This window comes from Melospiza melodia, chromosome 10 (assembly GCF_035770615.1).
Source record: "Melospiza melodia melodia isolate bMelMel2 chromosome 10, bMelMel2.pri, whole genome shotgun sequence".
Classification (NCBI taxonomy): domain Eukaryota; kingdom Metazoa; phylum Chordata; class Aves; order Passeriformes; family Passerellidae; genus Melospiza; species Melospiza melodia.
In genome coordinates, this window is record NC_086203.1 from 21,199,984 (window position 1) to 21,211,951 (window position 11,968).

The 11,968-nt window shown below is 45.7% G+C and overlaps 1 protein-coding gene across 1 annotated transcript in view; it reads right to left on the bottom strand.

The window, feature by feature from the left end:
• The window catches only part of SLC41A3 (solute carrier family 41 member 3), a 32,622-nt gene extending 29,322 nt beyond the window's left edge, over positions 1-3,300 (bottom strand). Inside the window, exons 1-3 of the mRNA XM_063164788.1 lie at positions 3,283-3,300; positions 1,315-1,380; positions 408-526 (exon numbers count right to left, since the gene is read on the bottom strand). The gene's annotated coding sequence lies outside the window, so the exon portion shown is untranslated. The remainder of the gene's footprint in view (positions 1-407; positions 527-1,314; positions 1,381-3,282) is intronic.
• Between the last annotated feature and the right edge of the window lie 8,668 nt (positions 3,301-11,968).

The window sequence follows — 11,968 nt, forward strand, 5'->3', positions numbered from 1 at the left end:
TCTCTAACCTTTCTCCTCTGTGAGACAATGCTAGCTAGCATGGCTTAAAAGAATTATTTGGAGATATGTGCATAGACAGAAACAGGCAGTGCAAAACTGATACATCATCAATACTTTTTACCTTATAAATCTGAGGGTTTAAAGGCAGAAAACAGCAGGAACTTGCTGGTGCTGGTAAAGGAGGAAAAGGAGAAGGAGACGTCTCTTCTCTTTGGTTTTCCTTTATGTAATATTTGAAGGAAAGTGAGCTTTATTGTCTGTTGGGCCAGGCCAAATAAATTTTAGATAGTTGTGTTAATTTTGTTCTAATCTCCACCTCCTTCTCCTTCTGATACAAAGTTCTGGAAAGTCCAGATGTTTTGTGTGCACCAGTGTTACTAAAAAAAATTAAAAATGCCATCTCCTACCTTCTTTTTCTCATTGCTTCCCCTTGTCGTAGGCACTCAGTTGCCTTTGCCATTGGGTGACTTGTTGAGCCAGGGTACAATAACAGACTTTCCCTCAGGTTTCCTGTATGGAAACAACCCTGCAGAGAAGAGCACAAGCAGTGTGAAGACCTGGTGTTTGTAGTGGGACACCTCTGTGTTGAGTTGCAGCACAGCAGTCCTTTGTCAAACCATTCTTCCGGGGAATGAAACCAGCCTAAATCCCCTCGCTTCCCCAGCACTCTGATGAGAACCATCTGTGCAGGTTTTACCACCTACCCGGGTCCCAGGGGTGATATTCATGTTGCTTTCTATTGCTTGAGGCCTTTCCACTCTCCATCTGCCATTAGATGGCAGCAACTGAATGCGAATGGGGCCCTGCGAGTCCTGTTTATCCCGTGGCTTGTGCAGGGATTTCAAGCTTTTCACTTCTAGGTCAATGGTTCAAATCTGGCCCGGGTCAGGAGGGGCCAGAGATCTTTGTAATCCGGCAGCTGCTCAGCGTCCCCTGTGAGAGCAGGTTGTGCATTTCTGCCTCTGATCTCGTGGAGGAGTGCCCTTCTCATCACTGGCACCAACTGGCACCAGTGCTTGACACGCCAAAAAAGAGGTGGAAGATGCTCCAAAGAGATGAATTCTCCTCCCTGAGCTCTGGATGATTGGACAAAGGGGAGCACTCATCCCTGTGCTGCCCTCGGTAATGATGCCAGAAGAATGTGCTGGCCCCATTCCTCCTCTAAGATAACTGCCCAGAATTATCTCATTCCGGGCAGCAGGGTGACAGTTGGGGTCTTTCAGCAGATAAAATTAATTTGTTATTAATTTGAGATATGATATTCGGACGGAGTAGTGATGGCGCAATGAAACCCTGTCAGGCATGTTGTAATACCTCTGTTATTTACAGCCTCCATAACTGCCGGGACAAACTCCATCCAGAACTGCCTCACAAGGTGACCTAATTTGGAAAAGAAAACAGATACAGAATTTTCTCACATTAAAGGACACCTCACTGTGACTTCTTCCCTTACAATTTTAAAGCCCTGTGAAGGACTGGAGCAACTGATACTCTCCAGAGAAACCCATGAGATAAGAACTGAGCCTAGCAAGCATGTGATTGTGATACAGTTCAAGCCCGTGTGTGTATCACTCAGCTTGTTCTATGAAGATTTGAGAAGCATGTCTCAAATCCCTCTGGGCAGCTGGGCTCCCCTCCAGCACACAGATTTCCCCTGCTGCTAATGAATCAGCCTCTTTTGCTCACTTACCTCCAAAGCTCGTTTACTTGGAAACCGAGGGAGCTTAGGGAACAGGGCTCTCTCCATGCATAACAATGACCTATTTGAGATACTCCTCCTCACGAGGTAAGGGAGAAGGGGCAGCAAAAGAGTGCCTCTATCCAAAAGGCATTTGCTGGAATCAGTCCTAAACAATGCCAGCCATTTCCATTTTGAGAGCTGACATTTCATGGTGCCAGTGCCATCACACAACAGAAAATGCCAGGGTGAGCCAGGGATGGGATCCAGCTGTTTTATTTTAAGGATACACAGCCAGGCCCGCTGCACACGTGGGTATTATTTGTCCAAACAGCCCCCTTCCCACAGAAACTGGTAACCCAGAATGGAAATGCTCCACAGCACTCCCAGAGCAGCATGGCAGGGAGGCCAAGGGCATGTTTCACACATCTGGGTGTGTTTACATCGCTGGGCTCTCTCAAGTATCATGAGTAAAAACACAGAAATGCATTAGGGAGTCTGTCCTTCCTCACCCAGCTCCATGCTGAATTAGCAGCACAGCTCACAGGACTGCAGGAAAGAGGCACCTGGTGGCCCCACAGGAAATGCTTGGGAAGAGGAAATGAATGTTTCATGTGCCATCTTGCCTCTGAGATGTGGGCTACTGCCCAGGCTTGGGAAGAATTAAAGCACTCTGTGATTTTCCCACAGTTAGTGCCCCTGAAGCAAAATGGGAGGAAACAGATTATAATGTATTCATTTTGTATTATGTTTAACTCAAACCTCACCAATCTGATTAAAAGGCTCAGATTCCAGACTGGTTTCAGCACATCCATGGTTGATACCCTGAAAGGCAAGAAAGGACCCTTGTCCTGAGTGTGACGTGACACAACACGTCTTCAGATTAGCTCCTGGTTGAAGTGAAGCTTTTCTGTTAGAAATTCTGTTAGAATGTTCTGTTAGAATGTCTGAATGTTAGAATATTCTGTTTAGCCTTTATGAGGCTAAATTTGACCCATTTCAGCCCCTGAAAGTAGTTACATCTTTATGACTATATAAGCTCATTTCCAAGCTGCTCTTTCCCTTCTTGTCATTCTCCTTGAGTCCCTCACATTAGGAAAATCAGATTATCTTCCACTCCTTTATGTGGGTCTCCCCAACACTTCCCACTTAACCAATTTTCCAAATAGTGTGCAAAACCACAGAGCCCAGTATTGGCCAGCAGTGCTGAATCCAGAAAGAACCAAACTATCTGCCCTATGGCATCACACTTTTTTTTTGTCAAACCAGTGACCATTTAGCCCTGCTAGACCTTTAAAGACAGGCACACTGGCCCATGGATTTTCATGCCTGAAGTGCTGTTTGTTTGCCTGTGCAGCAGGAGGCTGTCAGTGTGTAACAGTGTCACTTCAGCCCATCAGCAAAAGATCTCTGCCTGTAACCTGTCAGCCTAACTGGATTAATTTGAAGGGACCCGTTTTTTCCCAAATAAATGTTCTCTGGTGTTAATTACCCAGTCATTTTCATTCATGAGTCACCTCTGAGCTCTTCCATTATTTTGACTAATAACACTGTCACAAGCAGTGACACACAGCACAGCCTTTTTCCATTCTCCTGGAACATACCTGTGCCTTGCTGCCTCTGCAGGGTACATTTCTCACCACCACCAACAGCTCAGGCTACTGAGTAAGAGGGAGAGAATAAAAAAATAAAATCAGTGTTTTCACAGAATCACAGTTGGAAGGAATTATTAAGATCATCTATTTCCAGCACCCTTGCCATGGGCAGAGTTTTTCTCTGGTTACCAACAGGCAGTTACTCAGTCTGCTTCATCTCCCAAGTTTACTCATGACTACATCAAATATGCTCTGTTCAGCTAATGCTGTTTTTAGTATTCAAAAGGGAGTCATCTTCCTGACCCCTGAAAATTCTGTAGGATATCATGATGAATAATTATTCTTAGTCATCTCAGCATGTTTAATTTAGCATAACTGCACCTTTGCTAAGAAACAAGATGGCTGGATTTATGCTAAGCCCTACAATTAGTTCCCTGTGGCTCACACCAGAGTATGAGGTAAAAGCTGTACTCAGTATTTCTCAGTTTCTCAGTTTCCCAGTTTGCACTGATCCCTTCAAGATACCTTTCAGAACCATTCAAGAATACTTACACATGCACAGCCCTGGTTTAGGACACAGCCTCTAATAGGTTTTTTAAGGTGCCTGAGCATGATGGGGGTGGCAGTAGGAAATCTTTCTGCTGTGATGCAGCAGCTCTAAATGTAGGTAACAAGAGCATAATTTCTTCCATTCAGTTCTGCCTGGAACTGATACTCAAAGTAAGCCAGTGATCCTTCTACTCATTTTTTTTATAGCTCTTAAAATAAACCATCTTTCAAAACCACTCAAATTTGCAGAAACTTGGATACTATTGAATGTTTTTGGAGCTGTGTCACTGCCCCCAAGGAAGATGAACAAAGCAACCTTTCCCTACAGACAAATGCCTCTTGCTTAAGAGGAATTAAATATAGACACTTATTCCTTAGGGCAAAGCTGTACTGAAATGAATATTATTAAGTGACTTAAAAAATATCATTTTGAATGTTCTGGTTTGTCAGGATATTTCCTCAGGAAACAGTTTCATTCTTACCTCTTGCTGATCTGTGTTATGAATTGTAGCCTTTGATTTCTTAGCTGTTTGCTGCTGCAAACAGCAACAAACTTTCCTCTCTGAACTCTTTCCAGAAAAGCTGAAGCTTTCTTGAGAAAGGATCTGGGAAGACCAAACAAGATTGTTTAGCAAAACAAAATGTGCACTCAGAGTGTCCCAAGGATCACTGTAAGAAATGGCCTCAAGCTTGGCAGTCTTAGCAGAAAACTCAGGGCATAAAGTGGACTATGAAGTCTGAGTGTGGACACATTCATTACCAAAAATAGACTTTTAAAAGCATAGTTAGAGGATTTCAGGAACACCTTTTCAAAGGAATTGTCTTGTCTAACAAGGTGGGAGCACTTTGTGTACCCTGTCTCAAGAGTTGCACATAGTTATTACGCAAATGTATATTAATCCCCAGACATCTCAATACAAAACTCCCACAGGGCAGCATTTGGACCTTTTGGGAACCATGGGGGGCACCCAGGTCTGGGCATACACCTCTGAAAACCCTCAGACCGTGCCCTTTGCTCAGCCAGCCCTTGGTCTCTGGGGCCCAGAGTCCTGCCCCTGTCATGGAAGAGACACACACAAATGTCACAGATCCCCTTCTAGGAGCAGGACCTGCCTGTGGCTTGGGTGGCAGGGAAGACATTTTAGCAGCATGAAAAAAACAGAGTCAGGTTTCCTCCAAGGATCCTTGAGCAATTTATGAGCTTCCTCGGGAAGATTTATTTATTTAAGTAGTATTCGGAAAGTTGATAAATGTAACATAAATGTCCTAATGCTGCTGTTATTAGGCACAAAAAGGCAGATTATGGAACCCAGGCTCAGTCCCCTTCAAAGTGCAAACACTGAGGGTGTCTCCCCATCAGTTACCATGCACTCACACGGTGCTTCCCTGGCTGCACTCCTGCCAACTCTTGTTCATGGTATCATTTATTTGTGCCACTTCTAATCAAACAGACTCTCCTCACTGAAAACCAATAGCAACAACATTTCCAGTTCTGTTTCAGTCATGACTTTTCTCCTTTTTCTCCCAAACACCAAGCAAACTGCCCAGTTTCCTTCCCCCATCGATGTGCTCTCCACGGGCAGGACAAAGGGATGTTGCTCATCCTTGGCCACTGCAGCCCTGTTGAAGGCATGTCACCCCCATGCAGAGAGAAATTAGGGGCAAAACTTGTGTCCCTGCCCTGCAGCTGGGCTGCAGCATGTCAGCCTGCTCATGGATTTGGTATGTTTGCAGCTGCCTTTACTCAGCTCCACAGCAGAGGCTGATCAGGCTCACTGGGGCTGTGCCAGGCTCTCCTGAAAGAAAAAAAAGACAAGGGAAAAGGTATTTATTTATAACCAGCTTAGGGATGGAGATGGAAAAGTGGTTTCTATATTTAATAGAAAGTATTCCCAGCTGATTAACCCTGGTAGTATTAGGTTTGGGGACTCGTTTGGTTCTATTTGAGCATTAGCTACTATACTTGTCATATTTCCAGTCCCATAGCATAATTGTTTACTGCTTAGAGAGGGAATAGTTTATTCTCAACCGGTCAGAAGATCCAGACTTAGAATTGTACTGTCAAGAAGAAAGGAAGACAGTAATTTTCAAGGTTTTTCTGGGTTATTATTTTGTACTTGAAAAAGAGAATTGGTGTTTGAATTGGTGCTTTGTGCTGCAGCCATCGGTACCACATGAGCCCCTGTCCTGTGATCTTGTAGTAAGATCACTTCTGCCTTTTGAAGCCAAATTCAAGGGCATGCTCCCACCTAAACAGCAAGTTTAGAAACACTGCATAAGATCTTCTGTGGGGATGCCCACTTCAAAGGAGGTGTGAGCAGGTATTTCTCCATGCCTCCAGGCAGTGAGGTGATGCAGCAGCTGCAGTGCCCATGAGCAGAGCACAGCTGGATGCAGGCAGACACTCACCCACAGATGCTTCTGGAGCTGCCCTGCCAACACCTCACAGCCCTCTGCAATCAGTCTCCTGCCACCAGAGCACAGAGGCAAAAGACACTTGAGAAAGGCTGTCAAACATGGGTGCAAACTGAAGGAAAGAAGTTCCTTATGCAGATAATCTCTGAGTTCCAGCATGGGTAGATTACATTCTTCAAATTTGCATCACCATTTCTTCTTCAAAGGTATGCAGTGCATGATCCCTCTACCCTGCTGTGAACTGCTGTGCCAGGCTGTGAAAAAAGCCCTGCTGTAACATTCAGTCCCAGACATGGGTACATTCCAGGAGCAGAGACACTATTTCTGTGCCTTTCATTCTGCCCTGTCCAGCTGAGCTTGTTTTGAAACTGACTTTCTATTTGAGTGAGAGACTTTGGAGATACTTGGCTAAAGCATTCACATAGATCTCCCTTTCCAGCTTAGGCTGCATTTCTCCTGTGGTGCATTAAGGGAACTCAGACACAAGGAGCTCTAATTAACTCACATAAAGCTACAGATGTATCTGGAGAAGACTCCAAGTACAAAAAGACTCTGTAACCTCTAGATTGTATCACTTCTATTATTCTCTAACCTCTTCTCCCTAATAATGAGGAACATTTTTCCAGACTCAGACTCTAATCTGGAGTGTTCATATACCCCCACCACGCAGAGAGATCTCATCCTGATATGGCAAACCCAGATACTCTGTCAAAGTAGCTTAGAACTCTGATTGCATGCAAGTGTCTATGTAATCACCAGAGACAAATATAATTCTAGGAAATCTTGTTTTTTTTTTTCTTTTCATTTGCAGCCTGGGCAAAGGGGAAAAGCCTCATGCTCTTGCTTGCATGCCACCACTCATTTGGTGCAGGGAAAGTCTCAGTTCCTGAATGCAAGAAGTGCATGGTCAGAGAGGGTGTACAACTCACATGCTGCCCCAGGTCTCATACCAGCATGCTGGGAGCAGCCATCACATGCCTTGGCTTCTCAAGAACATGTACCTACAATATTACTCAATCCCCTACACACTCCTGGCCATAGGGAGAGCCATTGCTTGCCTTTATCAGCAGTGAGAGGTTTCTATTAAATGCAGAGCCCTCCTGATCAGAAACAATGAGCAGCCATGGCACATGATATATGCTAAGTAGCTCTTCAATCTGTTTACCAAAAGCTTGGATATGATTCTGAAGGATTCTGGCAGTGCTGGGCACTTCAGAGGCAGCACAGCCCAGCTGTTGAAAAAGCAGCTTTGGAGGAGGCAAAGCAAAACTTGCATCAGCATGTGCTGCTGGTTTGAGCAGCATTTTAGTCTCCTGTTCTCAGTCTTCTCATGTCTGCTACCAGGATAATTACAGTTAACAACTGAGCACAGTTTGTGGTACAGCTTTCTAAAACATTTGGGTGATAAAAGCTGCCCACAACATTTATGGATTTTCATTCCATTAGCAGTTAGCTTCTGCCACAAATAGGACCCGGAGCAGCTTTGATATCTTAAGACAAGATCTATTTATGTCTCTGTGTGCTAAGCAAAAAAACCCAGAGTCCTTGAAATGACAGACAAACAGGTTTCTCAGTGTGGAGAGCCAAGCTGCTGAGGAGAACCAATCTGCTGAGCACCATGTGTTTAATGTTCTGCTGTGCCTCAGGAGACACTCACTGGTGAATGGACCCTGCCTTGCCCTGCCTGGAAGCTCTGACCTGGCAGCAAAGTGCTTTGGAGTAATGGGAGCCGTAGGAATGTGAGCCCTGAGCTTCCCATATTTGTGGGGTGTGTGGAGCCTGTGGCAGCACTGTCAGCAGGACATTACATCCCATGACCTGCCCTGCAATAATAAGTCTGAATGGATGATGGCATTAAGAACCAGGCGCAAATGTTTTGCAGTGTGCACTCCAGGATGAAGGTAATAATTTAATGAGCTTTTGAAGAATTTGCACCCTTCCAGCAAGCTCTGCCTGGGAATGAGCTTTAAAACAACTTCCACCCATCTATAACACCAAGGGACTATCACTCTAACTGAACAAATACCACATCACAAGGGCCAGGGAGAGTCTGGTGTACAGGTGCAAAAAGACCTTGCTGAAGCTCTCCTTTACTTTTCAGATTGCTCTATCATTAAATATTCATTAACTTGAACTGGAAGAGCCCTCAAAGTCACTTGCAGTTTTTCCAAGGAGAGTGACTTAAAAAAAGGTAAATGTTCCAACCTTCCACAAACAGAGCACTTCCTAAAACATCTCTTTAACACTATAGGCAGTCACAATCTTCTCACTGTCAGAATCTGCAGATGTACTGCAACCTCCCTTCTCATCCCTTGTCCACTTAAACATCCTTTGGGATATTTTGCTTTATTTGCTTGTTCATTAATACATTAGTTTAATTACCTATGTTGAAATGCTAACAAACACCCACAAAGACTTGGTAAATTCAGCTTCAGCTTAGGAAGAGCTTTCAGCCTACTGAGATAATGAAGCATTGGGCCAGCAGGTCTCCAATAATTGGCATCTTTACAGGCATAAACATCTGTGCACAGGTAGCTGCGGCAGAGGATGGATGAGAAGGCTTTTAGAGTTGCCTTCCCACTGCACAGTTTGTTAATTAGCTATGATAAACATCAACTACCCACTTTCTGAAGGTAATGAAGTGTAAGTATATAGAGGTACATCCTTTGGTATTTTATAAATTGCAGTTAAATGTGTCTCATTCTCAGACACTCAACTGAGTTGCTCTGGTTTACTCAGCTACTGCACATCAGCTGAGCTACATAAATTTTTCCTTTTCATAGATAAGGGGGGAAATGTAAGCTGTGAGAACTGTTAGCCCAGATGAGTAATGCCTAAACCCCCTGACTGAATATGTCAAAATTGGAACAGGCTGGATCATACCCATTAAACATTAGGAAGGCTAAAGAGCCAGGGAGCAAATCATCAAATCCATCTTAAACACATCTCTTCAGATGGGACCCAGTAAAAGTGCTCATTGTTCTCTGCTGGCTACAGAAGGAATCTGCCTTAAACACTGAATTTTAAAGTAAACAGACAACATGAGTCTTGGAGGAAATCTTCAGCAGTAAACACAGCCTAGTAACACTGCCCACCTCTGTACAAGGGTGTGCTGGTTTTGGTTACACAAGGACAAGGGGGAAGGCTTTTTGCTCAGACTACAGTGAACACAAGATCCAAGTGGCTTCAGGGCTCATGCCTGTAGACTGAGGTGGATTTCTTCTCATCTGGTTAGCTACTCTTTTGGCAGAACTGCTTATCTCAGCCCTGCAGCTATGCAGGAGGTTTGCTTTGCAGGAACACTGTGAGAGCCTCTCAAGGGAAACCTGCCCAACATTTTCCCACATTACAGCCTTAATCCTCAAAGTTCATGCTGAGCGCCTCAGCTCACTGCATCTTTTGCACATGGCAATGGATTCTGTGCAAGGAGACACGGGAATAAAAGTGGTTAGCATTCCTTTCCTGATGCTGACAATGTGATCCTTTTGGAGCAAGGAAAAAGTAAAGCCCAAGATGAGATATACTGATATGGCTTGGTAGAGTTCCCCAGAGTAAAATATACATCACTTGCTCTTCCTTGTCACACAGCTGTTTCACTTGCCAGGATGTGCCCAATATCCTGCCCTGTCCCAGGCAGCAGAAAGTTCACTAAAGTCTGTCTCTGCCTACTGACAATCCATACTCTGCACGAGCAGTACAGACACTTCCATAACTCGTTCATTTTTCAGTGTGTTATTTCTCCTCTACCTGCGCCCAAAGAAATGAATCCTCAAGCTCAAAACTCATCAGAAGATGAAAGCCTTTGGAAATGGAGAGCAAAGCTGGAAAGGGGCAGAGTAATGTGGTTCAGTGTGCAGAGCAGGATGAGTGTCACAGCCCTGGGGTGCAGTCACAGCCAGCGGTGTCGCTGGGCAGGCACACACTGAGTGGTGGCACACACTGAGCAGTGTCACACACTAAACAGGGTCACACAGCAGGCAGTGTCACACACTGAGCAGGGTCACACACTGAGCAGTGTCACACACTGAGCAGTGTCACACACTGAGCAGGGTCACACAGCAGGCAGTGCCACACACTGAGCAGTGTCACACACTGAGCAGTGTCACACACTGAGCAGGGTCACACACTGAGCAGTGTCACACACTGAGCAGTGTCACACAGCAGGCAGTGTCACACACTGAGCAGTGTCACACACAGCAGGCACACACTGAGCAGTGTCACACAGCAGGCAGTGTCACACACTGAGCAGTGTCACACACTGAGCAGTGTCACACAGCAGGCAGTGTCACACACTGAGCAGTGTCACACACTGAGAAGTGTCACACACAGAGCAGTGTCACACAGCAGGCAGTGTCACACACTGAGCAGTGTCACACACCGAGCAGTGTCACACAGCAGGCACATACCGAGCAGTGTCACACACTTAGCAGTGTCACACACTGAGCAGTGTCACACACTGAGCAGTGTCACACACCAAGCAGTGTCACACACCGAGCAGTGTCACACAGCAGGCAGTGTCACACACTGAGCAGTGTCACACACAGCAGGCACACTCTGAGCAGTGTCACACACTGAGCAGTGTCACACACTGAGCAGTGTCACACACCAAGCAGTGTCACACACCGAGCAGTGTCACACAGCAGGCAGTGTCACACACCAAGCAGTGTCACACACCAAGCAGTGTCACACACTGAGCAGTGTCACACAGCAGGCAGTGTCACACAGGCAGTGTCACACACTGAGCAGTGTCACACACCGAGCAGTGTCACACACTGAGCAGTGTCACACACTTAGCAGTGTCACACACCGAGCAGTGTCACACACCAAGCAGTGTCACACACAGCAGGCAGTGTCACACAGGCAGTGTCACACACTGAGCAGTGTCACACAGCAGACACACACTGAGCAGTGTCACACACTGAGCAGTGTCACACACCGAGCAGTGTCACACACAGCAGGCACACACTGAGCAGTGTCACACAGCAGGCAGTGTCACACACTGAGCAGTGTCACACACCAAGCAGTGTCACACACAGCAGGCAGTGTCATACACTGAGCAGTGTCACACACTGAGCAGTGTCACACACAGCAGGCACACACCGAGCAGTGTCACACAGCAGGCATACAGCCCACCCCAGGGCAGCAGCTGCTGCACAGCTGGCCCGAGCTGGCTCTGGCTCCCTTCACTCCCCAGCACAGCACTCAGTGTGTTTTGGCATGTGTGTGGCTGACAGCCACTCAAGCTTGGTCACAGTGCAAGTGCAAAAAGAACTTGCACTGTGGTTGCAAGTGGTGGTTGCAAGAAGCAGCTCTTTTTCCTTTCCACCTCCAACCTCCGTGTACTGACACTGGTCAGCTTCCTCACACCACCCATGTTTGGGGTGGCTGGAGCTGGAGTTCCAGTTCTGGCCCTTGTCCATGGAACTGAAAGCCAGAATTATGATAATGACAACAAAAATATTCAGCACTTCAACCCCACAGGGTGAGATGGATGGTTCAGTCAGTGCCTAGCTAATGAATGGCACAATATCAACCATGCCATCAATTATTCATACAACAAATTTGCAAGCTACATTTGAAAATATCCTGTGAAGCTGACAGGTATATTTAGATTTATTTTTTCTCTAGAGTTTCCCCTATTTCTAGATTCTCCAAACCATAGTAGCAGCAATATTTTTTCTTAAAGGATGTTAAGATCTAGAGGCAAGCTGGAGGGGAGCTCTGAATGGAT